Genomic DNA, 22,798 nt, shown 5'->3' on the forward strand with positions numbered 1-22,798 from the left:
AGAAAGATCCAGTAAGGCAATTCTACAACCCAAGGTAACCAAGAAAATAATGGGAATGCTCTGTTCCACCACGTTGGATGGGCAGCAGCATCCCAGAGTGAAGGAGCTTCAGTCTTTAGGCAACAGCCCAGGGCACTTGGTCCTGGCAGCAGAAACAGTTTCTTGACCTGCCACCCCAGGGAGCACACAAACGAAACTTGGAAAATCAGCAGGGAGACCTCTGCCAGAGTGAGCATGAAGCCCAGGCTAGTGTGGCCCTCCTCATCAGGGCCATCAGTGTTCCTCAGCACAGCCCAGATCCCAGGAAACAAAGGCCTGTGGAGCCCCCAGCAGCAGCTCCCTGAGTGCTCAACCCATGGATGGTAAGGAGGTGGAGGGAGACTGCTGAGTCTGTCCTCTGATCCCTGGGACAGGACTCTGGGGTTTTCACCATATTCAGCCCCTGATCATAGTCTGGGATCCCAGAGGGGTGAGCTTGTGGCCATTCAACAGACCAGGAGACCAGTCAGAGCCTCACATACTGAGATCCTTGGGGGGGGCAATAATACTCAAAAGCACAAGAAGCACCCCTGAACCAGGCACAGGCTGGCAAAACAAGTAAATAGGAAAAAAAAGGAACCTGACCATAGACAATTACTTTGGCCCCATGGAAAACCAAAATACAAAATCTGAAGATGAGAAAGTCCAAGCTTCTGCACCTGAAGTCTCCAAGAAATATAGAAGTTGAACTCAGGCTATGACAGAACTCAAAACGATTTTGAAAATCAAGTAAGGAAGGTAGAAGAAAAGTTGGGAAAAGAAATGAGACAAATGCAGGAAAAACATGAAAATGAAGTCAGCAACTTAGTCAAGGGGATCCCCCAAAATAAAGAAAATAATATAGTAAAAACTAGTTTAGGTCAAATGGATGAAACAGTTCAAAATTAAGAAGAATGCTTTAAAAAGCAGAATTGGCCAGATGGAAAAGGAGATAAGAAAGCTCTCTGAGGAAAACAAATCCTTCAGATGTAGAATGGAGCTAAAGGAAGCTAATGACTTTGTGAGAAATCAAGACTCAGAAGAAAATGTGAAATATCTCACTGAAAAAAACGGATTTAGAAAACAGATCCAGAAAAGATAATTTAAAAATTATTGGGCTACTTCAAAGTCATGAGCAGGAAAAGAGCCTTGACCTCATTTTAAAAGTTTCTATAGGAAAACTGCCCTGATATGCTAGAAGCAGAAGGTAAAATAGAAATTGAGAGAACCCACTGATCTCCTGCCAAAAAAAAAAAACAACCCCCAGGAATATTACAGCCAAGATCCAGAACTCCCAACTCAAAAAGAAAAATGGAGCTAAAATCATGGAGCTAGTCAGGATTACCCAGGACTTAGTAGCATCTATATTAAGGGTACATAGGGCTTGGAATATAATATTCCAGAAGGTAAAAGACTTTGGAATGCAACTGAGAATCAACTACTCGGCAAAACCAAACATCCTCTTCCAGGGGAAAAGATGGACTTTCAATGGTACAGGGGAATTTCAAATTTCACTCAGGTGAAGCATAGAGAGTGGACAAAAAGGGTAAATTATGAGGGATTTACTGATGATGAACTGTGTATATTCCTTCATGGAATGATGATACTGATAATACTCATGTAGATAATAAATTGTAAAAATGGAGTCAGTGGAGGAAAGGGAAATGTACTAGGAGTAAGAAAAAGGAGCGGTAGAAAGCATAGGCTAAGATATATTACATATAGCTTTTTGCAATGGTCTGGAATGGGGCAAGGTGAGGAAGAATAAGGAAGCCTTCATTCTCATTGGAAATGGTTAAGAGAGGAAACAGCATACACTCAATAGGGTATAGATATCTAGAAGAAAAAGGAGAGAAGGGGGATGGGAGAGAGGAGGGGGGATGTGGGTGATAGAAGAGAGGGTAGAGCATGGGAGAGATATAAAACATTTTCTTTTTTACTTTTTGCAAGATGGTGGGATTGGGTGGCCTGTTCAGGACCACAGGGCCAAGTGGTTGTTAGGTCTCTGGGGTGGGATGTAGGCTTGGGGTCTCTTGGCCTCAGGGCCAGTGCTCTGTCCCCTGCTTCACTTGGCTACCCCATAGCACATTTTTGAAGACGGACAAAGTGAAAGGAGAGAGAAAATATAATAGAAGGTAGTGGGGAGGAATAAATGGAGGGAATTGCAATCAGCAACAGCAACTGTGGAAAAATATGGAAGTAATTTCTATGATGGACTTATGATAAAGAATGTGATCCAGGGGTGGCTAGGTGGCACAGTGGATAGAGCACCAGCCCTGAAGTCAGGAGTCCCTGAGTTCAAATCAGACACTTAATAAATACCTAGCTGTGTGACCTTGGGCAAGCCACTTAACACCATTGCCTTGCCAAGAAAAGAAAAAAGAAAAAAGAAAAAAGAAAACCCTAGATAGGGTCACAAGGAGTTGAAAAACTGGAAGGAAAAAAAAAGAATGTGATCCACCAGAAACAGAGCTGATGGTATCAGAACACAGACTGAAACACATTGTTTTCCTCTTTTTCTTTCACTTTATTTCCCATGAGGTTTTATATTTTTGTGGGGGAGGGGGTATTATGTTTACTCTTAAACAATACTTTAATATGTAAATAAAGAAAATACAATAATTAAATAAATAAAAAGTGGGTGTGGTGGAGAAGTATAAGCCCTTAAAGAACTTAAATTCTAGTTGGGAGAAATGAAAAATGAGGAAAAATAAATAACATAAATAACAGTTCAAGACAAATAGACAATAGAAATGGTATAAAATAGTACTAGACTATTTGCAAATGAAAGACTCAGGCAATTCTTCTGCAAATTAGGAGAAGGGATGGAATCACTTGAGACCTAGGTAGAATTTAAATTCAGTCTAGGTGTGTCCTAATTGCAATCTGAAACAAAATTGAGAGAAACTGAGGCAATATAGCCCAAGCATAATCAATTTTTTTTTAATTTTTGCAAGGCAAATGGTATAAGTGGCTTGCCCAAGGCCACACAACTAGGTAATTATTAAGTGTCTGAGGCCAGATTTGAACTCAGGTACTCCTGACTCCAGGGCTGGTGCTCTATCCACTGTGCCACCTAGCCACCCCAACATAATCCATTTAATAACTGGGTGTCTCATAGGATTTTACAGGATTCCTTTATAAGTCAATAAATAGGAACACAAAAAAGAACTTAAAAACTTATAGAACTTTGAGTAACAGATGTTCTTGGTTCTTGGTTGTCTGGATTATGACACAATAACTTATGTTTGGGGGGTATTCTGAGAATAGGGAACAGAAAAGGGGGAGCTATTCAGGAAATAGGAATTCAAACTTATTTGTAATAAGAAGCTCCTGGGAGAGATGGAATAATGGCAATATCAAACCATTTCTTTCCTATGATTAGAATATTACAAAGGTTAGGACAAGTGGAATGCATGACATCATGGCATCTAAGGGGGCAGGTTAGGATTACTTGAAAAGAGGAACTTAGTTCATCGGATTATTTCTACAGGAGGCTCAGCTTTGCAGAAACCAGGAAGTTAACTGCAGTCAATGCCCTGCTATCCTATCCTGCGCTCTTTTAAGTAATGGGGGAAAACAGAAATATATACCAGCAAACCTTCAATATCAATTTATTAAAAGAAATAATTAATTACAATTTCACAGGTAGGATTTAGAAAAGTCAAAAATTCTATCCTTCTTAAGGAAATTTCTAAAGACTATAAAGGTTCCAAGAAGTCAGGGCGCATTATTTTTTTTCTTTTGGTAACCCCATTGGCCAGCACTGTGCCCTGCTTATATTAGGTAACTGTATAATAAATACTTCTGGGTCATGTCATTCTACCAAAATTGCCAAATCTTGTAACCTTCTTCTTGAGTTCTACAATCTTGATACAAGGCTATTTCTCTTTCTCTCTCTCTCTCTCTCTCTCTCTCTCTCTCTCTCTCTCTCTCTCTCTCTCTCTCTGGATACTCTACCCTTTTCTGAGTTTTCATGACACAGTCTTCTGAACTGAATGCTGTTTCTTAGTATCTTTTACTGGAGCTCCACCTATGAGATACCTATGAACTGCAGCTACTGCTCAAGGATATGCCTTCTTTTCTCCCCATTTATCAAGGAGTCCACAAATCATCTCCCCAAATGATCTATGGATAGATTTGATGAGAAGAAAAAAAATTGGGGGAAATTACATGCTCATTTTTACTAACTTTTGGCTGAAATTTAACATTTTCTTCAAATATAAGAAAATTATTCTGAGAAGGGGTTCATAGGGCCAAAAGGACCCACACCACTAAAAAAGGTTAAGAACCCCCTCTATATTATATGACATGGTAGTCTCATCAGTTCCCAGGGGTACAATTATATCTATACAGATAATTTCAAGATCTAAAAATCCAGTAGTTTCTTCTAAGCTCCAGTCTCATCACTCAATGTCTAAATCTCAATTGGATGTTTCAAAAGCATCTCAAACTCACCATGAACAAAATAGAATTAATCCTTCCCTCCCAAAAAAATTCACCTCTTCCATACTTCCCTACTGCTGTAAAGAGCACAAAAATCTCTACTCTGGCTCACAACTTTACTGTCATCTTCAACTACTAACTTTGTACTCATCACACTTATCTGGTGCCAAATCTTGTTTCTATCTTCACAATCTCTCTCCATCAAGGATCTCATCACTTCACATCTGGACCACTGTGATAGCCTCTCAAACCTTTGCTTAATAAACTCCAGTGGCTCCTATTAACTTTCCTCTGTTAAACCTTTAAAACCCTTTGCAATCTGGACCCTTCCAGTCTAGTTTTGCATACTTCATTTCCCTCTTATGTAACCTAAGACCCAGTGTTCTGGCTTTCCTGCTACTTTTTTTTTAAAGTTTTTGCAAGGCAAATAAGGGTTAAGTGACTTGCCCAAGGCCACACAGCTAGGTAATTATTAAGTGTCTGAGGATGGATTTGAACTCAGGTACTCCTGACTCCAGGGCCAGTGCTCTATCCACTGCGCCACCTAGCTGCCCCTTTCCTGCTATTTCTTGCACACAACTTGCCATCTCCTGCCTGAATTTGCACTAGCTGATCCAGGGCTGAAATGTTTTTCAAGAGTCTCTCCTCCACCTCCCCACACCCTTTCTCACAAATATGAAGTTCCATTTAAATTGCATATATCCAAAAGGCTATTTGCATGTTGTTCGCAGCTTTGGTAAGCGAGCTCCTAAAGAGGACAGGGAGCAATTTTTTGCCTTTATTCCTCAGGGCTTAATATAGTTCTGACATTCAGTAAGAGCTGTAGAATGGAAGGTAGTTACAGTGGACACTGAGGACTTCTGTGGAGACAAGTCAAGATTGGAAAAATTGGATCTACATAGTAATAATATTGTCTGTCCTTTATTTTTGGAAGATCATAACAAGTATATGAATTGGATTTGAGAATTTGAGAAAGGGGATGCCATGCTGAGTCATCAGTCTCACTTTTTTCTCCAAAGCCAACTAGGTCCAGTGGCCAAATATGGAGATGGCCCTGGATCTGAGGCAATCAGGGTTACCCAGTTAGTGGCAAGTGCTCCATCCACTGCATCACCTAGCTGCCCTAGACAGTATAAAGGCCTTGAATACCCAGGATAAAGAGTTTAGATTTTATTCAGTTGATAACAGGGATACTAGGTGTGCAAGAGGAACATTTTTTTAAAACACTCAAATATTCTAAATCAATTCTTAAGAAGATCACGAAGATGAACTTGAATGACAAGTCCCAATGGTAAAATAGAAAAATCTATGTGTCTTGTCAAAAGTACTACAGAGCTGTCACTAAGTAAAGCCTAACCATATAAAGCATAAAATATAAAATCACAGCCCACAACATTCCCAAATATGTCCCTAACCAGATTAAAATTAGGAAATGCTCCCATTTCTGAGTTTGACATTACTGGTATATAGCATCTTCTAGTGATAATTCAAAAGTATCTTTTGTCTATTCCTCAGGATATGACAGCAGAAAACAGTTCAAAGGGGTGGCTAGGTGGTGAAGTGGATAGAACACCAGCACCAGAGAGCCAAGAGTACCTGAGTTCAAATGTGGCCTCAGACACTTAATAATTATCTAGCTGTGTGGCCTTGGGCAAGCCACTTAAGCCCATTGCATTGCAAAAACCTAAAGAGAAAACAGTTCAAGCTACAAATTCACAAAATGAGCAGTAGAGCAGTAGTTCCACCCCCTAAAGGAGCCCTGGCCTTTGGACCTTCTAAGAACCCCATGCTAGGCTCTTCTGCTTGACTGCTCATATACCATATCAGAGATGTGTTAATAGTTTTCACTTTGGCAGTAAGCTTACTTACTAATTAAAAGGTCTTTAGGAAGAAAAACCATATAAAGATATAATTTTAAAAAAGTGCAACAGAGATAAAAATCTTCTCCCTACATAAAGTTACAAATGACTAGTAACAACTTTCAATTCAATACAGGTCTGTAAATACAAAGGAAACAATTTTTCAAATATTGTATCACAGGATCATAGATTCTGAAGGGTAATAAACCTAGTGTTTCTTACCTTGAGTACAACCTCTCATTTTATAGACACAATTCTGTGGTTAAGTTATTTGTCTTAGGGTCACACAGATACTAAGTGGCAGAGAAGAGATTCAAATACAGTATCTGGTGAAAATATTGTGGAATTCAGAATTTTAAAACCTGGTCAAATCCCTCTGCTCCTTTCTTTTGTGTCAATTCTCAATTTAATTATCTCTAAATCTCAGATTCCTCCTCTATAAAAGAGAGGGAGCCTTGCTTAGATGTCTTATGAGAACATTTCCAGCCCTAAACATATATTTACAAATCTAAAATCTAAAGCTTATTCTATTATACCAAGATGCTTGTCATTTATAAGATCTTTTCTCAGCAATCACAAAATCTAAATTTAGCAAAAAACTAATTCAGTTAAGTCAACTAATTCAAATATTAGGCTTTCCTTGACCCTGTTCAGAATTTTATCAGATTTGAATAATTTCTCCAATATATCTTTGAGAAAGTACTCAATGATTTCAATTGTCCTTACTATTTGGGAAATATCCTTATTATTCAACTCAATGGAGTTAGGGGGGTCATGTTGCACTAGAGATAGTTTCTATTAACATTCACTATGTTTATGCATTATTTCTATGTGATAAGACTTTTCACAGAAGAATCGAAAAAGTACAAAATATCAGGTGCCAGGTGCAGCTTGGAGGAGTTTCCCAATGATATCTACTATATATTTAAGAACATAAATCTGATCATGGAGACTTAATTACTTGGGGAAGAACTCCCTATGTGACAAGAACTGCTGGGAAAAAGTGTAAAGCAGTTGAATAAAAACTGAATTTATCCAATTATAGAAGAGGATAACCTTAACAAGGAAAAGAGATCTGAATATTAATGGTCATATGTTGAAATTAAAAAATAGAAGAAAACAAGATTAGGGGATCTATCATTTTTAGAGAGAAGGGCTGTGACCAAACTAGGGGTGAACACATAAAACACTAATTTTGAATTTGAATGAACAAAATAAATGCCATTAAGATAAAGGAAGCTGTCAGAGAAAATCTTTACTTCAAATATTTCTGATAAGTGCCTTGATGCTTAAGATTTATATGGAACTATTATGAATATGTAAGAAAGCCATTTCCACAACAGTTCTCTTAAAATTAAAAATTATTAATAACCATATGAAAGACTGCTCCCATATCAAAACAACTCAGATTTCATCACCTAGCACCAAACTAGCAAAAATGATGTTGGAAAGATTGCAGAAACACAGGAATACTAATACATAATTGGTGGAGCTATAATTTGGTTCAACCATTCTGGAAATCACTTTGAAATCATGCCAAGTGACTAAAAATGCCTATTATCTTTGACCCAGAGATCCCTTTATAGAAGGAGGTTAAAAACAAAAAGTCTTTCATAAGCTAGAACATTCACAGTTGTACTTTCAAGGATAGCCAAGAATTTGGGAGAAAAAAATTAACACCCTCCAATTGGGAAAAGGATAAAAACTGTGGTGTATTAAAGGAAGTACTATGCTATAAGAAATGGAAAAACTTGATAATTCTGAGAAGCATGATAAGACCTACATTAACTGATAATAAAGAAAAAGGAATCAGGAAAACGATTCACATAAAGCTCTCACAATGTCAATGAAAAGAATTTTTAAATACTGAAAAAGGCTATGTAATTACAATGAACAAGCTTGTCTCCAAAGAAGAATTAAGAAACTGTACCTCTCTTCTTGGAAGGGGTAGAAATTATGATTATCGAATCCTGCATATCCTATAATCAGTCAGTTGATGTGCTGATTAATTTTCCTGAACTGTTTTTCTACTTTTTTAAATCATTTGTTACGTTACAGTTTCCTCATCTGTAAAATGAGATGGAGAAGGAAATAGTAAACTGCTTCTGTATCTTGCCAAGAAAACCCCAAATGGGGTCATGAAGTATCAGACACAACTAAAATGAATGAATAACAACACACACCAAACCATTACAGAATAAATGTCTATAGAAATATTATCAATTGCCAGATTCAGATTGCTTAAAAAGCTCCAGCAGCTCTCTACTGTTTCTGATTAAAACAAAAACTCAACTTCTGCTTCATATTTAAAGCCTTCCACAATCTCCAGACCTTTCTAGGCTTATTTCATGTGACCTGTCTTTATCCATTCAACATTCCAGTGCAACTGTCATTGGTATACTTACTGTTCTTCATATGACACTACCTCTTTCCTCTTGAGGAGCCCTACTACCTTCCTTCAAAGCCTCAGTTTCAAGTGTCCTATCAATATGAGTCTTTTCTTGATCCTCCAGCTACTAGAGAATCAATTTCCAAAGACTGTATGGTAGGAAAGGTCAGGGACTATTTTGTTTTTCTTTGTATTCCCAAAACCTGGTACAATGCTTAGAACTAGCAAATGATTAATAAATGCTTGTAGGTAGAAAACAAAACTACACCTACTGTTCTGATTCTACAATGTGTTTTGGAAAATAACATTAAAATATAGCAATTTTTTTAAGGTATACTTAAGTTCTCTCATTTAAAAAATTCCTCTCTAATAGACTAGTGGCATATTTCAATGATATCCTTTCTCCAGAAGGGGTTAGGTTATCTCACCACATATACAAAGAAACAGAATAATAAAACAGTAGAAACACATTTTTTCTAATCAAGAACCTGACAGTAGACTGTTAGCACAATCCTCTATATAAGTGGGGCATATCCCTACTCACTTTTGAAGAAAACAATTTGGAATATATAAGCTATAGCTAACAAAAGTGTTATCATGAGGAAAGAACAATACAAAGATTTTCCACAGCCCAGAAAGGTACTTTATCTGTTATTATCTTGTATTTAAATGTCTGGAAGACATAAGTGTGATCCATCAAACTATAAAGGATTTCTTGCCTTTACTCATTTTTAAATTTTTTCTCACTAACTAGAAGTGGTTGCCTCAGCAAGTCACAAAGCTTATATCCCACAGGGAAAAACATGTATACATATAAATGCAAAATATACTTAAGATATGGAAGGGGAGGAAGGTGGGGAAAAGGGAAAAATGTTGGAAAGGCCTCCTGTAGTTAAGTGATGCTTATACTGAACTAAGAAAGAGGTTAGGAATTGTAAGAAAGGTGAGGAGATTGCATTCAAGGCATAGAAAACAATCCCAGGCAAAGACACACAAGGTACCTCTTGCTAATATAGTAACGGGTACAGAATTTAGAACTTAAGTCTTCTGAGTAGTGTAGAAAGAGGTAAAAGTTGCTGCTTTTAAATACCTCAAAATAACTCACACTGCAGAGTCCTGGGTTTGACTTCTAAGAAACACCTAAATTTGCAAAAGATCAAAAAGAAAAGGCATCCTCTTCTACATACTTACACAGCAATACTTTCCAAAGAAGGTAATTATACCTAAGCAGTGGCCTCCGGTCACAAAAGGGTCCAAATTTGTCAGACAAAAGGCTGAATAGTGAATTACAATCCAGCCTCAAAGCCGCAGGATATTCACAAAATCTTCTCTATAAGGTAAACAAAATAGTCTAGGCTTTTCCACCAACTACTTTTTAATTTAATTCAAGTAAAGTGATTGAGTCTGTAGGTTCCCTTTCAGCTTTAAACCTAAGTTGCAAAGAATCGTGGAATGCCAGGCCACAGTTGGGGGAGTGAGGGAAAACAAGAGGGGATTTTCCACTGGTCAGATTTAGGATCAACTAATTCAGCTGTCGCTTTAAAGATCAAGAAACAGATCGAAAAAAGTTAAGGGACTCGCCCAGAATCAACCAGCTGGGAAGCTTCGGAGAAGTTGTTGGGTTTGGTTTTTTTTTTTTAATCACTCCCGAGTTTAATCAAAACTTGAGCACCAGTGTGCCGCCACACTCTTTTTGTGGAAAATGTTCAGTGGTGGGGGACCGTGGTGAAATTAAAAGAATGAAAAGGCAATTCATTTCCCTATTGCATTCCTCTTAGAAATGACTCCTCTCCTAACCGAACAGGGGTGATACTTTATTTCGAAATCCCATTATGAGTTGCTAAAATGAAGCACAATCAAGCAAGACAACTTTGGTTTTTCAAGCTTTTTGTCTTAATGCTTCGTCGATCAATAAGCGATGGTGAATATATTCACTATGAGCCTGTGCTCCACCAGCGTACAATGAGCACTTGGGGATACAAAGAAAGACGAGGGCTGTTCTGGCGCTCCAGAAAGTCCACGAGCATTCATTAGGCGACTTCCACAAGTCCGTGTTCAGCCGGGATTCAAAGGAAAGCAAGAGCCTGTCCCTGCTCTCCGGGAGCTCGCGCGGGGCGGACAAGTTACGGGCGGCATCAAGGGGGTCAAGCTCAAGTTCTCTTCTAAAAGGCTGCAGCTTGCATGGGCAGGCGGCGACGCGCTCGGCGCCGGCGGTGCCCCACCCCTTTTCTTTTTCAGAATAGCGGGGAATAACAATACCGTTAGCGGGGCCCCGCGGCCACATTCGGTCGGGCCCTTCCTCGGGGCGCCCCGGCACGTGCGGGGGGGCCCGTTTCCGGCTCGGGATTCGCTGGCGCCGCGCGCTCTCCACGAGCCCCGCCCCCTCCCGGGGTCCGCGCGCGGGAATGGACCGAGGGCAGGGGGAGCGGCGGGGGGGAGGGGGGAGGGGTGCCCCCTGCGTGCCGGGCCCCTAACGGCTCCTCGCTCGGGGGCTGGGCACCTCCCCCGGCCCCGGCTGCCAGCCCCGTGCTGCCATCCACACACACACACACGGACAAACACACAGACACACACCCCCCTCCCTCCTTACCTCAGAGCAGCGTCGACTCAGCCCGGGGGGAATCGGTGTCGCGCCGCTAGCGCGTCGCAGGAGGCTGGGGATGGCCAGGAGGAGAGTGAGCCGCCTGAGCCGGGGGACGCGGCGGTGGCAGCTAGCGGCTGGCGCCCCTCCTCACCTACGCTAGGCTACGTGAAGCTCCTCCGGGCCCAGCCAATCGTCCCAGCTCCGCCGAACAAAAGAGCCCCGGACTCAGCGCTGCCCGCCGCGCGCAACGCGCAGGCGCCGCGACCCAACGCGAGGGACTGTGGAACTTGAAGTCCGGCCTAGACTACAACCCCCAGAGGACAGCGAGGGAAGGAACGTCGTGACGTCACGCGACGAAGCTCCACCCTCGGAGCAGCGGCTCCAGGGACTGGGAGGGTCTGATTGGATTGTGGCACGTGTAATCAACCCATCTAGCAACAAGCATTTATTAAGCGTCTAGAGACCAAGCGCGTTGCTAGGCATACCGAGAGCCCCGAGAACCAGTCCCTTCCCTCGCGACAACCTAGACACAGAAGCACGTTTTAAAGCTATGCCTTCTGACCAGTCTTGTGAATTCAAATGTCTTGGCAGTTCTCTGTAATTTCTAAATTAAGATTTGTATTAATTAAAAATACTTGTTATAAATTAAGAGATATTATACTATTTATTATAAACTAAGATACCTATTAAGATATAAATCTTTTTTAAAAAATTAAAAGAACTAAGATAAAAATCTAAATTTAATATAAATCTAAAAAAAAATCTAAAAATGTTGCCTGGAATGTTAGAAGGTGAAGCAATTTTGCCCCAGAGGTCTTAAGTATGACTTAAATGTAGGTCTTAAAGTCTGACCCACTTAGCGACACTGCCTCCTCGAAGTCAAAAATATGTACAAAGTAACCAAAAGGCAATTTAACTACATTGAGGGCACAAAGCACTAGCCGCTGGGAGGAATAGGAGGTGAGGGTTGAAGAGTTTCTTTGTAACTGAGTTTCAGATGGATTAATTTGGCCTCCAGGCCAGTTACTGTGCCTGACAAATTCTTGGACTTGAAAAGGATACAAGTCAACAGTGGTTTGTTTACAGATGATTGGGCACTCAATGCAGACTCTGAAGTTGAGATACAATAAAGTATGGATAGATTTTCTGCTGCCTTTGCTAATTTTGATGTAATAACACCAAGAAAACACAGGTGTTCCATCAGCCAGCACCACCCCATCTATATGTGGAACCATCGATTACAACAACGAGGTTGACACATGCATTGCTAGAATAAATCACTATTTCGGAAACTCCAAAAGAAAGTTATGGAAGAGAAGAAGTATTAGACGAACTACCAAACTGAAGGTCTATATAGCCGTTGTGCTGACATCAATACTATATGCCTGTGAAACCTGGACAGTCTACCAGCACCAAGTCAGGAAACTGAATTGCTTCCATTTAAATTGTCTTAGGGAAAAAAAACTAAAATTAAAAGGGGGGCGGCTAGGTAGCTAGGTGGTGCAGTGGATAAAGTACCGGCCCTGGAGTCAGGAGTACCTGAGTTCAAATCCACCTCAGACACTTAATGATTACCTAGCTGTGTGGCCTTGGGCAAGCCACTTAACCCCATTTGCCTTGCAAAAAAACCCAAAAAACCTAAATTGTCTTAGGAAGATTCTGAAGATTACCTGGCAGGAGATAGGTCCTTTCTGCAGCTAAACTGCCTAGCATTCCAACATTACTACAGAGAGTGCAACTATGATGGACTGGACACATCGTTAGAATGTCAAACATAGGTTAGACAAAAAAAAAAGCCTATTTTATGGAGAACTCACACCAGGGCAAGAGCTCACAAGAGAGACAGAAGAAGAGATACTGAGACACCCTGAAAGTCTCATTGAAGAACTTTAGAATTGATAGTACAGCATGGGAGACACTGGCATAGGATTGTGCAGCATCACATGCCCTCATCTGAAAGGGTACTGCACTCTATGAGGAAGACAGAATTGAAGCAATTCAAAGGAAATGTGACAAAAGTTTAGAGTACTCACCCCAGGTGTTCACATGGACTTTGTGAACATTCCAAGCTTGTATTGATCTAATCAGTCACAGTCATAGTGAGATGTCATTTTGGTCTTTTGATAATGAGGGACAAGAACCAACCAATCAACTTGAGGAAGAGCAAGAAGGACAATTTGGTGGGTGTAGAATTCAAAAGGAATGGTATTGTGTAGTAAGTTTGGTAAAGTATATTAGATTCTGGTTATAAAGGGCTTTAAATGTCAAAAGAAAGGAGAGTTTGTAGTGGATAGGACACTGCATATGAAGTCAATTAGGATTTATAACCACAATCTAGGCAGACAGAGAATGAAGCATTAAATGTTACTGGATGATCTTTTTATCTTTGATTGTAAATCAAGTAACTTAAAGCCCATAGACCATCAAAGCTCAATTCTCTCTTTTTTTCCTCTGTCCCTCACAAAGTATATCTTTCCCACTAGCCTCTCTTCCTTTTCTTCCCCCTTCCAGACTAACCTGTGCCCTTGATCCCTCTCTCTTTTTGCCCTGGGTCTAGCATATTGATCCCTCAATTAGTCTTCCTTTTTATACTGAGATGGATGTATTTTGAGCTCCCCCATCCCCAGTTTGTCATTTTTTTTAGATTTTTCAAGGCAGTGGGGTTAAGTGGCTTGCCCAAGGCCACACAGCTAGGTAATTATTAAGTGTCTGAGACCGGATTTGAAACCCAGGTACTCCTGACTCCAAGACCAGTGCTCTATCCACTGCACCACATAGCCACCCCTAGTCTTCCTTTTTAAAACATTGCTCCCAGCATTCATTCTGAGATCTATCTATCCACATGTTTTGGCTATTCCTTACCCTTTATATTCCCTCTTCTTTGTGCTGGTTGTCTCTCATGTGTGGAATTGACTGTCTCCTTTCAGAATCTCTGGTTTCCTTTAAGATTTTGCTTAAATTCCATCTACATGAAGCTTTCCCTGATTTCTACAGCAGTTAGTACCCTTCCCAAACTACCTTGTACTCATTTTGCATATATTATAATGTTACATACATATATTTAAATGTCTCCATTATAATGTGAAGTACTTGTGAGCAAGGAATTTTTTATTTTTGCCTTTGTATTCTCAGTATTTAGGATAGTGTCAGGAACATAACAGATGATTAATCAATTCTTCTCAAATCTTCAATCTCAGGGGGATAGGTGGTACAGTGGATAGAGCAGCTGCCCTGGAGTCAGGAGTACCTGAGTTCAAATCCGGCCTCAGGCACTTAATAATTGCCTAGCTGTGTGGCCTTGGGCAAACCACTTAACCCCATTGCCTTGCAAAAAAAAAATCTTCAATCTCCTTTTCACTATACTTTTCCACCAGCAATAAATATACTTAAACCTTCAACTCACCTCAACCTCCTCCCCCCCATAAAATGAAAAGAAATCTTTCCTTTGACCCAGCTTTGCCTGTAAAATCTATTATCCTGCTGCCCTCTTCTTTTAATCAGATTATAGGCTCTTGAAAAAAACTCTCACCTGTTTAGAAATCCCTTCCATAAGAGCCCTGACAGCTTGTCATCTAAGTCTCTGCCTGAACAGAAACTCCAAATCATAGACTTCCTTCTTCCTCTCCACCCCTAAGTCATCTCTTTCCCACCATAAACATCTCCAGTTCTTTCATTCAAGCATGGTTACATGTCAAGAATATTGAACTAGGTCAGAAAAATGGGTAATCTCATCCTTACTATTTATGAGCTATGCTGATATAGCAAGACAGTGACCTTTCAGGCAGATCTTCCACAGACCCTCCCTTTCCCCCAAATTCAGGCAGAAATTATTAGCTCACCTTTGGAATTGGTGTGCAGCTGCTCTGAGGGTTGATTGGAAGGTAAACTAAACCATCCTTCATCTCCACTTCCTACAACCAGTTTGGTTCTCATCCTATCCAACTATCCTGCCTTCACAGCCAGGACTAGAATACCAGGGCTTCAGCAGCATAGATATCTAGTCATGTGCTCTTGCTGTTCTTACTCAACTAATCATAATCAAATCAGACATACCATTGTCACACCCTTTCCAGTAGTAGTAGTAATATTTTACTCAGAATCTCTGTAATTCAGAGTGCAGGCTGCCTAACTTATAGGGTAACCTCCCTACTCATATGATAGGAAAAGAGCAGCAAGATCAAGAGACAAGTGGTGGGTTTTTTTGACAGAATGACTGTGGGGGGGTGAAGGGAAAAGAAGGGTTGAGATAACAATCATTTATAAATTTTTAAAATTTCTTTACAATTGAACAAGAACTTATTTTCTCTCACTTTCATCTCTACCCTAATGAGTGGGAGGAAAAGGCAAAAAATACCTGTAACAAATATGTACAGCAAATTCTTACACCAACCATGTTCCACAACACATATCTTATTCTGCATCTTATTTGCAGGTGGGCAACAAGCTTCATCATTGTACCTTAGAAAGTGTAATTGGTTCTAGCATTGCTCAGTTTCAAAGTTTTGTCTTTACTGTACTGTCAGTATATACATTCTTATGATTCTGTTCATTTTACATTTGTTCATACAAGTCTTCTCAAATCTCTCTAAATCTGTCCCCTTCATAAAAACATCACTTGTACAAAAATATTCATAGCAGCCCTGTTTGTGGTAGCAAAGATTGGAAATCAAGTAAATGTCCTTCAGTTGGGGAATAGCTTAGCAAACTGTGGTATATGTATGTCATGGAACACTCTTGTTCTATTAGAAACCAGGAGGGATGGGAATTCAGGGAAGCCTGGAGGGATTTGCATGAGCTGATACTGAGTGAGATGAGCAGAACCAGAAAAACACTGTACACCCTAACAGCAACATGGGGGTGATGATCAACCTTGATAGACTCATTTATTCCATCAATGCAACAGTCAGGGACAATTTGGGGCTGTCTGCAATGGAGAATATCATCTGCATCCAGAGAAAGAACTGTGGAGTTTGAACAAAGACCAAGGACTATTAACTTTAATTTAGAAAAAAAAAACTGATATCTTATTGTCTGATCTTTCTATCTCTTATACTCCATGTTTCTTCCTTAAGGATATGATTTCTCTCTCATCACATTCAATTTGGATCAATGTATACATGGAAACAATGTAAAGACTGGCAAATTGCCTTCTGTGGGGGGTGAGGGTAGGGAAGTAAGATTAGGGGAAAAATTGTAAAACTCAAAATAAATAAAATCTTTAAGAGAAAAAAGCAAAAAATCTGTCCCCTTCATAATTTCTTATCACATAATAATATTTAATTATTTTCCTACACTGTAATTTGTTCATTGACTTCCCACTTATTTGATGGTTGAGTTGAATTTAATAATAGGCACCTTTAAATTTCCAAATCTTTATTAACTCAAAGCTGCTGACTTTATTTTTATAAAGTCCTTTTCCTCTTTCTATGATCTATTTTGAGATCTAGGTGTAATAATGGTATTGCTAGAGGAAAGGAAAGTTTCATAAATTTGGGGACAGAGTTCCAAATCAAGTATTTATTTAATGCCAAGTGCTTTATGCTATATAGTTCATGAATACCAGTCCTCTCTACCTCATCCTCAATTTCTGTCAAAGCTGACTCTACTGTTTTTTCCTTTTCACTTTCATTTTTTCTTTAGGTTTTTGCAAGGCAAACGGGGTTAAGTGGCTTGCCCAAGGCCACACAGCTAGGTAATTATTAAGTGTCTGAGACCGGATTTGATCCCAGGTACTCCTGACTCCAGGGCCAGTGCTTTATCCACTGCGCCACCTAGCCAACCCCCTTTTCACTTTCATTAAACGTTCTGGAACTGCCTTTCTATTTTAAAGCTGTCCTTTGTATTAGACCTCTTCCTTTCATGCTCCTTTCATTTCCTTTAAGTCGAGACGACATGACTCTTCTCAGAAGGTACATATTCCTGCCACCTTTCCCCATCTCCCTTTTCATCACCCTCATACTGAACTAAGACAGAAAAGCAGGCAATTCAGTCTTTGTCATTTATGAACTAGGCCATTGGCACTTCTGTGGCAGAAGTAGTGAACTTTCAGACAGATTTCCATAGTCCCTTTCTCCCTCCCCTGTCCAAATCCAGGGGGATTTTATTCACCTTTGGAACTGTCTCTGGGGCAAACTTCCACAAGTGACAGTGGGAGTCAGCATGCTTCATACTTCTCATTGCCACTTCTGTATTGCCCCACCCCTACCTCCTCCTCCATGTCACTCAGCCACATTTTATTTAGAGGTTCATTTCATCAAGACAGATCACCTTATCTAGTGGCTATTAAATACAGGCTCCAAATCATTCTCCCTCCTTTCTCATGGATTTCAGTACCTGGCTTTTAAGTCTTTCCACCCCAACCTGTCAAAAGATTTTGGTTTACAACCGAGAATCAACTACCCAGGAAAACTGAACATCCTCTTTCAGGGAAAAAGATAGCTTTTCAATGAGACAGAGGACTTTCAAATTTCCTATTGAACCAACCAGAAAGTCTGATCTCCAAGTACAGGACTCAGGTGAACCACAGATAAGGCACACAAGAAGGACTAATGAGGAACTTAAGGATGTTGAACTGTTTGTATTCCTCCATGGGAAGAAGATACTGACAACTCACATGAACTTTCTCATTTGTAAGAGTAGTTGGGAGGAGCATATATAGACAAGGCATAGGAAGAACCTGAATAAAATGGTTTAATATAGTAAAAAGTTGGAGTCAATGGGTGATAAAGAAAAGTACTGGGAGGAAGAGAAAGGAGAGGAAGAAGAGGCTAAGATATTTCACATAAGAGTCAAATATAAGTTTTTTCAATGGAGTGGTTCCAGGGAAAGCAAGGGGGAATGAGTGAGCCTTCATTCTCATCAGAAATGGCTCAGAGAGGAAATAACATACACACTTAATAGGGCATAGAAATCTATCTTACTCTTTAAAAAAATGAGAGGAAAGGGATGGGATAAAGGGGAATGGGGGAGGGAAGGGGGGATAGATATAGAAGAAAGGAAGATTGTGGGAGAGGGTATTCAGATATGACACAATTTTGAATAGGTACAGGGTGAAAGAAGAGAGAGAAAATAGAAAAAATGAGAGTGAGAAGGAACAGAGTGGGGGGAAATACAGCTAGTAATAGAACTGTGGGGAAAAATAGTGAAGCAACTTCATGATAAAGAAGGCAATTCATCCCAGAGACAGAAATTGGAATCTGAACACAGACTGAAGTGCATTTTTTTTTTCTCTCTCACTATTCTTGAGGTTTCTCATCTTTTTTTTGGGAGGGGAAGAGGGGAGTTTATGTTTACTCTCACAAAAGATTATTGTAATAATATAAAATAATTAAACAAAAAAAGAAAGGTGGTCTTGGAGAATGGGATATGGATTTCTGAATTATGGATTGAAATATAGAGATGTGAGATTCCTGGTCAGAGAGAAAGTATACCTGACAAAAACTGAAGAATGTATTTGTCAAGTCTTGAAAAATCTAATGTAAGAAATTTAAAATAAAAAGGATGAAGAGGAAGAAAAAAACCAAAAAACTTATTTTAATAAAAGGAAGCAAAAAAATTTTTATTCTTACAAACTAGAATAGAGGGACAGCTATACAACTATGTTTAACTCAGAACCAATACTTGCTTACAAATACTACTATAAAGAGATGATAAAGATAAGACTAGACCAATTTCCTGTTATCTCTTCCAAAGTATAGTTGTTTGGTTTTTTTAAACAAGACTTGAACTTATTTCAGTGATAGTGATACCTATTAGTCAATGATCATTTATTAACCATTATTTTGTGCCAGGTCTTACCCTAAAGAAGGCAAAAACAGTTTTTGATATCAAAGACATCACATTCTAACAGAGGACGTACAATATGTAAATAACTAGATATATACAAGCAACACACAGAATAGGTAGAAAGGCATCTCAAAGGAGAAAACACCAGCAGTCAAATGGACCAGAAAAGGCCACTTGCAGAATCTGTAATGGAACTCAAATCTCCAAAAGGATTCCTTCTTAACAAAAGGGAACAGCAAATAGGTTAATATAACTGGATCATGGAATTCATGGAAGGCAGTTAGGTAAAAGAAGACTGGAAACATAAGAAGAGACTAGGTTATGAACAGTTTAAAATGCCAGCCAGAGGACTTTGTATTTAATCTTGGAGGTAATAAAGAACCTAGAATTTATTGAGTAAAAGATGACTCAATCAGACTTGGGCTTTAGAAAAAAATCACTTTGGCAGCTGAGTGAAGGCTGGATTAGAATGAAAAGAAATATGAGGCAGGGAGATCAATTAGAAATCTCTTGCAAAAGCTCAGATGAGAGGTGATGAAAACTCCTGAACTACATTGGTGACTGTGTGAGTGGAGGAAAAGGGAGATGTATGAGGAATGATGTGAATACAGAAATCATAAGAACTGAAAACAGATTGAATGTGTGGGGTGAAAGAAAAAAGGAGTTAAGAATGACTCCATTGGTTGCAAGCTTTGGTGAGTAGGAGAATAATGGTACCCTTGATAGTAAAAGGAAAGTAGGTTAAAAAGAGGGTTTTAAGGGAAAAAAAAATAATGATTTCTATTTCGGACATGCTGAGTTCCAGACATCCACTGGACATCCAGTTTGAGATGTCCAAAAGGCAAATTGATAATGTAGAACTATAGCTCAGGAGAGGGGCCTGCAAATATAGAACTGGGAATAATTTGCTTAGAGATAACAACTAAGCCTTGGAACCTGATGAGATCACCAAGCAAGATAATATAAATCAAAAAGACCCTAGGAGAGAACCTGGGGCCACCTTCACTGCTCAGGAACCACCTTCTCTCAATGACAGACACCTGGTGACCTGCTACTTGGCAACATACCTTGAATATTTTGTCCCCCAAGACTAGCTCAGAGGGTAGGACACAGAGAAGGCACTTACTAAATGATTGTTGATGGTTAAATTATTTTACTCTACTAGTATAATTTTTAAAAGTTAGATGAAAAGTATATTCTAGGGGTGAAACCCATTTGGGCAAGGAAGAGGATTCTGGGGGGAAGGTAAAAGGATATGGGTACACTATGAGAAGACAATATTTTCAATAAAATATTAATTCTTAAAAAAGAGAGATTGGGGAGGTAAGGGAATGAAGATAATATAAAAGCAAAAGAAAACAATAAAAATATTTGCACTGAAACTAGTTTCCTTTCAAATTCTATTTTATGCATTTACAAACACTATTTTGAGAAGGATCCTCATCTTCCTCTGTTGACCAAAGGGAGCTATGATACAAAAGAAGGTCAGAAGCCTTGTTCTAGATTCTCTCATCTCTTTTTTTTAGGATGTTTTTCTGTTGTTTCTCTCTTACAACTGTTTTCTCTAAAGAAGTATCATCCATATTCATTCCCTAGGAGCAAGAGGTACAGGGCTCTTTCTTAGAACTTCTCCTTTTTCTTCTCTGGGTAGGCTCCTCAGTTCCTATATAAGATTCTTAGATATAACATTTCTAATTATCATTTAGCTGCTGGACAGCTCCTTTCCTATCTTCCATAGTCATCTCAAACATAACATGCCTAAAACAGAACTCATATTTTTCTCTAAATTCAATCTTTTGAGCAGAACCAAGAGAACACTGTACATTTAACAACTACATTGTGAGTTGATCAACTTTGATGGATGCAGCTCCTCTTGGCAGTTCAGAGAGCTAGGACAGCCTTGAGAGACCTGTTTTGGATAATGTTATCCACATCCAGATAAAGAAAAAAACGTAATAATACAAAAAAGCCCCCAGACTACAGAATCAGAATGAATACTATATATAACTTATATATATATAAAGGGAGATATCACAAGAAAATTAGAAGAATATGGAATGTATTACCTATCAGTCTTATGGATAGAGAACAATTTATAAATAAGAGATAAAGAACATTATGAGATATAAAATGGATAATTTTGATTATATTTAATTAAAAAGTTTGTGTACAAATAAAACCAATGTAGCCAAGATTAGAAGAAAAGCAGAAAGTTGGGGTGGGGTGGGATTTATAAACAATTTTTCAGATAAAGGTCTTATATTTCAAATATATAAAGAACTTGGTCAAATTCAGAAGAATTCAAGTCTTTCTGCAACTGAAAGACGAGAAAAGGATAGGAACAGTTTTTTTAAATGAAGAAATGAAAAAATGTTTAAATCATTATTAATTAGAATAATGCATATTGAAAGAAATTTGAGATATCATTTTATACCTCTCAGATTGACTAAAATTGTAGAAGGGGAAAGTAATAAATATTGGAGGGCATATGGAAAAACTGAGAAACTATTTGCTGTTGGAACTATGAATGGATCCAACCAGCTGGAGAGCTATTTGAAATTATACCCACAGAGTTATGACTGTATTACATTTAACCCAGCAATGCCATTATTAGATCTGTTTCCCAAGGTAATTAGGGGGCCAGCTAGGTGACGAAGTGGATAGAGCACTGGCCCTAGAGTCAGTTCAAATCCAGCCTCAGACACTTAATAATTACCTAGCTGTGTGGCCTTGGGCAAGCCACTTAACCCCATTGCCTTGTAAAAATTTTTTTTAAAAAAACCAAGGTAATTAGGGAAAAAGGACAAGAACTTATTTGTTCTAAAATATTAATAGTGTTTCTTTGTGGTGGCAAAGAACTGGAAATTGAAGAAATATTCTTCAACTGGGAAATGGTTAAACAAGTTGTGATATGATTGTGATGGAATATTAATTACTGTGCTATTAGAAATGATGAGTTAGCAGTGGCTCCGGGGGGGCTGGGCTGCCACGCAGTTGGTGTGGTGGGGCGGAGGCGGCTTCGGGGGGGCCGGCGTGGCGGGTGGCGGGCCGCGAGACAAGATGACAAGTCGTTAAACTGTTTAAGAAGTGGCTAACTTCAGTGGATAAAGCACCGGCCCTGGAGTCAGGAGTACCTGGGTTCAAATCCAGTCTCAGACACTTAATAATTATCTAGCTGTGTGGCCTTGAGCAAGCCATTTAACCCCATTTGCCTTGCAAAAAAAAAAAGAAATGGCTAACTTATGAATTCCGAGTGGTCCTCATGTAAGCTTCTGGCTGTCCCCAATAGAGCTTCTGGCCCTCTGACTGAAGTCAGCATGGCCATACCAATAACTGTTCTGGACTGTTATTTATCTCCACGATATGACTGATGAATACCTTGTGGCGATGTATGGATTTCCACGACTATTTATTTACTATTTGGTGGATCTCTTGGGAGCCAGTCTTTCTCGACCCACTCAATGGTCCAGGGACATCAGCCCAGAGACCCAGATCCTTGTGGCACTGGACTTTTATACTTCCGGCTCCTTTCAGACCCGCATGGGAGATACCATTGGCATCAGTCAGGCTTCGATGAGCCGCTGCGTTGCCAATGTCACAGAAGCCCTGGTGGAAAGGGCCTCCCAATTCATCCACTTCCCAGAAGATGAGACATCTATTCAGAGTCTGAAGGATGAATTCTATGGGCTAGCAGGAATGCCAGGTGTGATTGGAGTC

The 22,798-nt window shown here is 39.4% G+C and overlaps 1 protein-coding gene across 7 annotated transcripts in view; it reads right to left on the reverse strand.

Moving 5' to 3' along the window:
* The window catches only part of CBX1 (chromobox 1), a 40,199-nt gene extending 28,612 nt beyond the window's left edge, over window positions 1–11,587 (reverse strand). For 5 of the 7 annotated variants that reach the window (XM_074224175.1, XM_074224171.1, XM_074224172.1 and 2 more), the window contains exon 1: window positions 11,303–11,587. The gene's annotated coding sequence lies outside the window, so the exon portion shown is untranslated. Of the gene's footprint in view, window positions 1–8,253; window positions 8,391–11,302 lie in introns of all 7 variants that reach the window. The other 2 variants (XM_074224176.1, XM_074224168.1) reach the window with 2 other exon arrangements.
* Window positions 11,588–22,798: the final 11,211 nt, after the last annotated feature.

The sequence above is a fragment of the Macrotis lagotis genome, chromosome 2 (assembly GCF_037893015.1).
Source record: "Macrotis lagotis isolate mMagLag1 chromosome 2, bilby.v1.9.chrom.fasta, whole genome shotgun sequence".
Classification (NCBI taxonomy): Eukaryota; Metazoa; Chordata; class Mammalia; order Peramelemorphia; family Peramelidae; genus Macrotis; species Macrotis lagotis.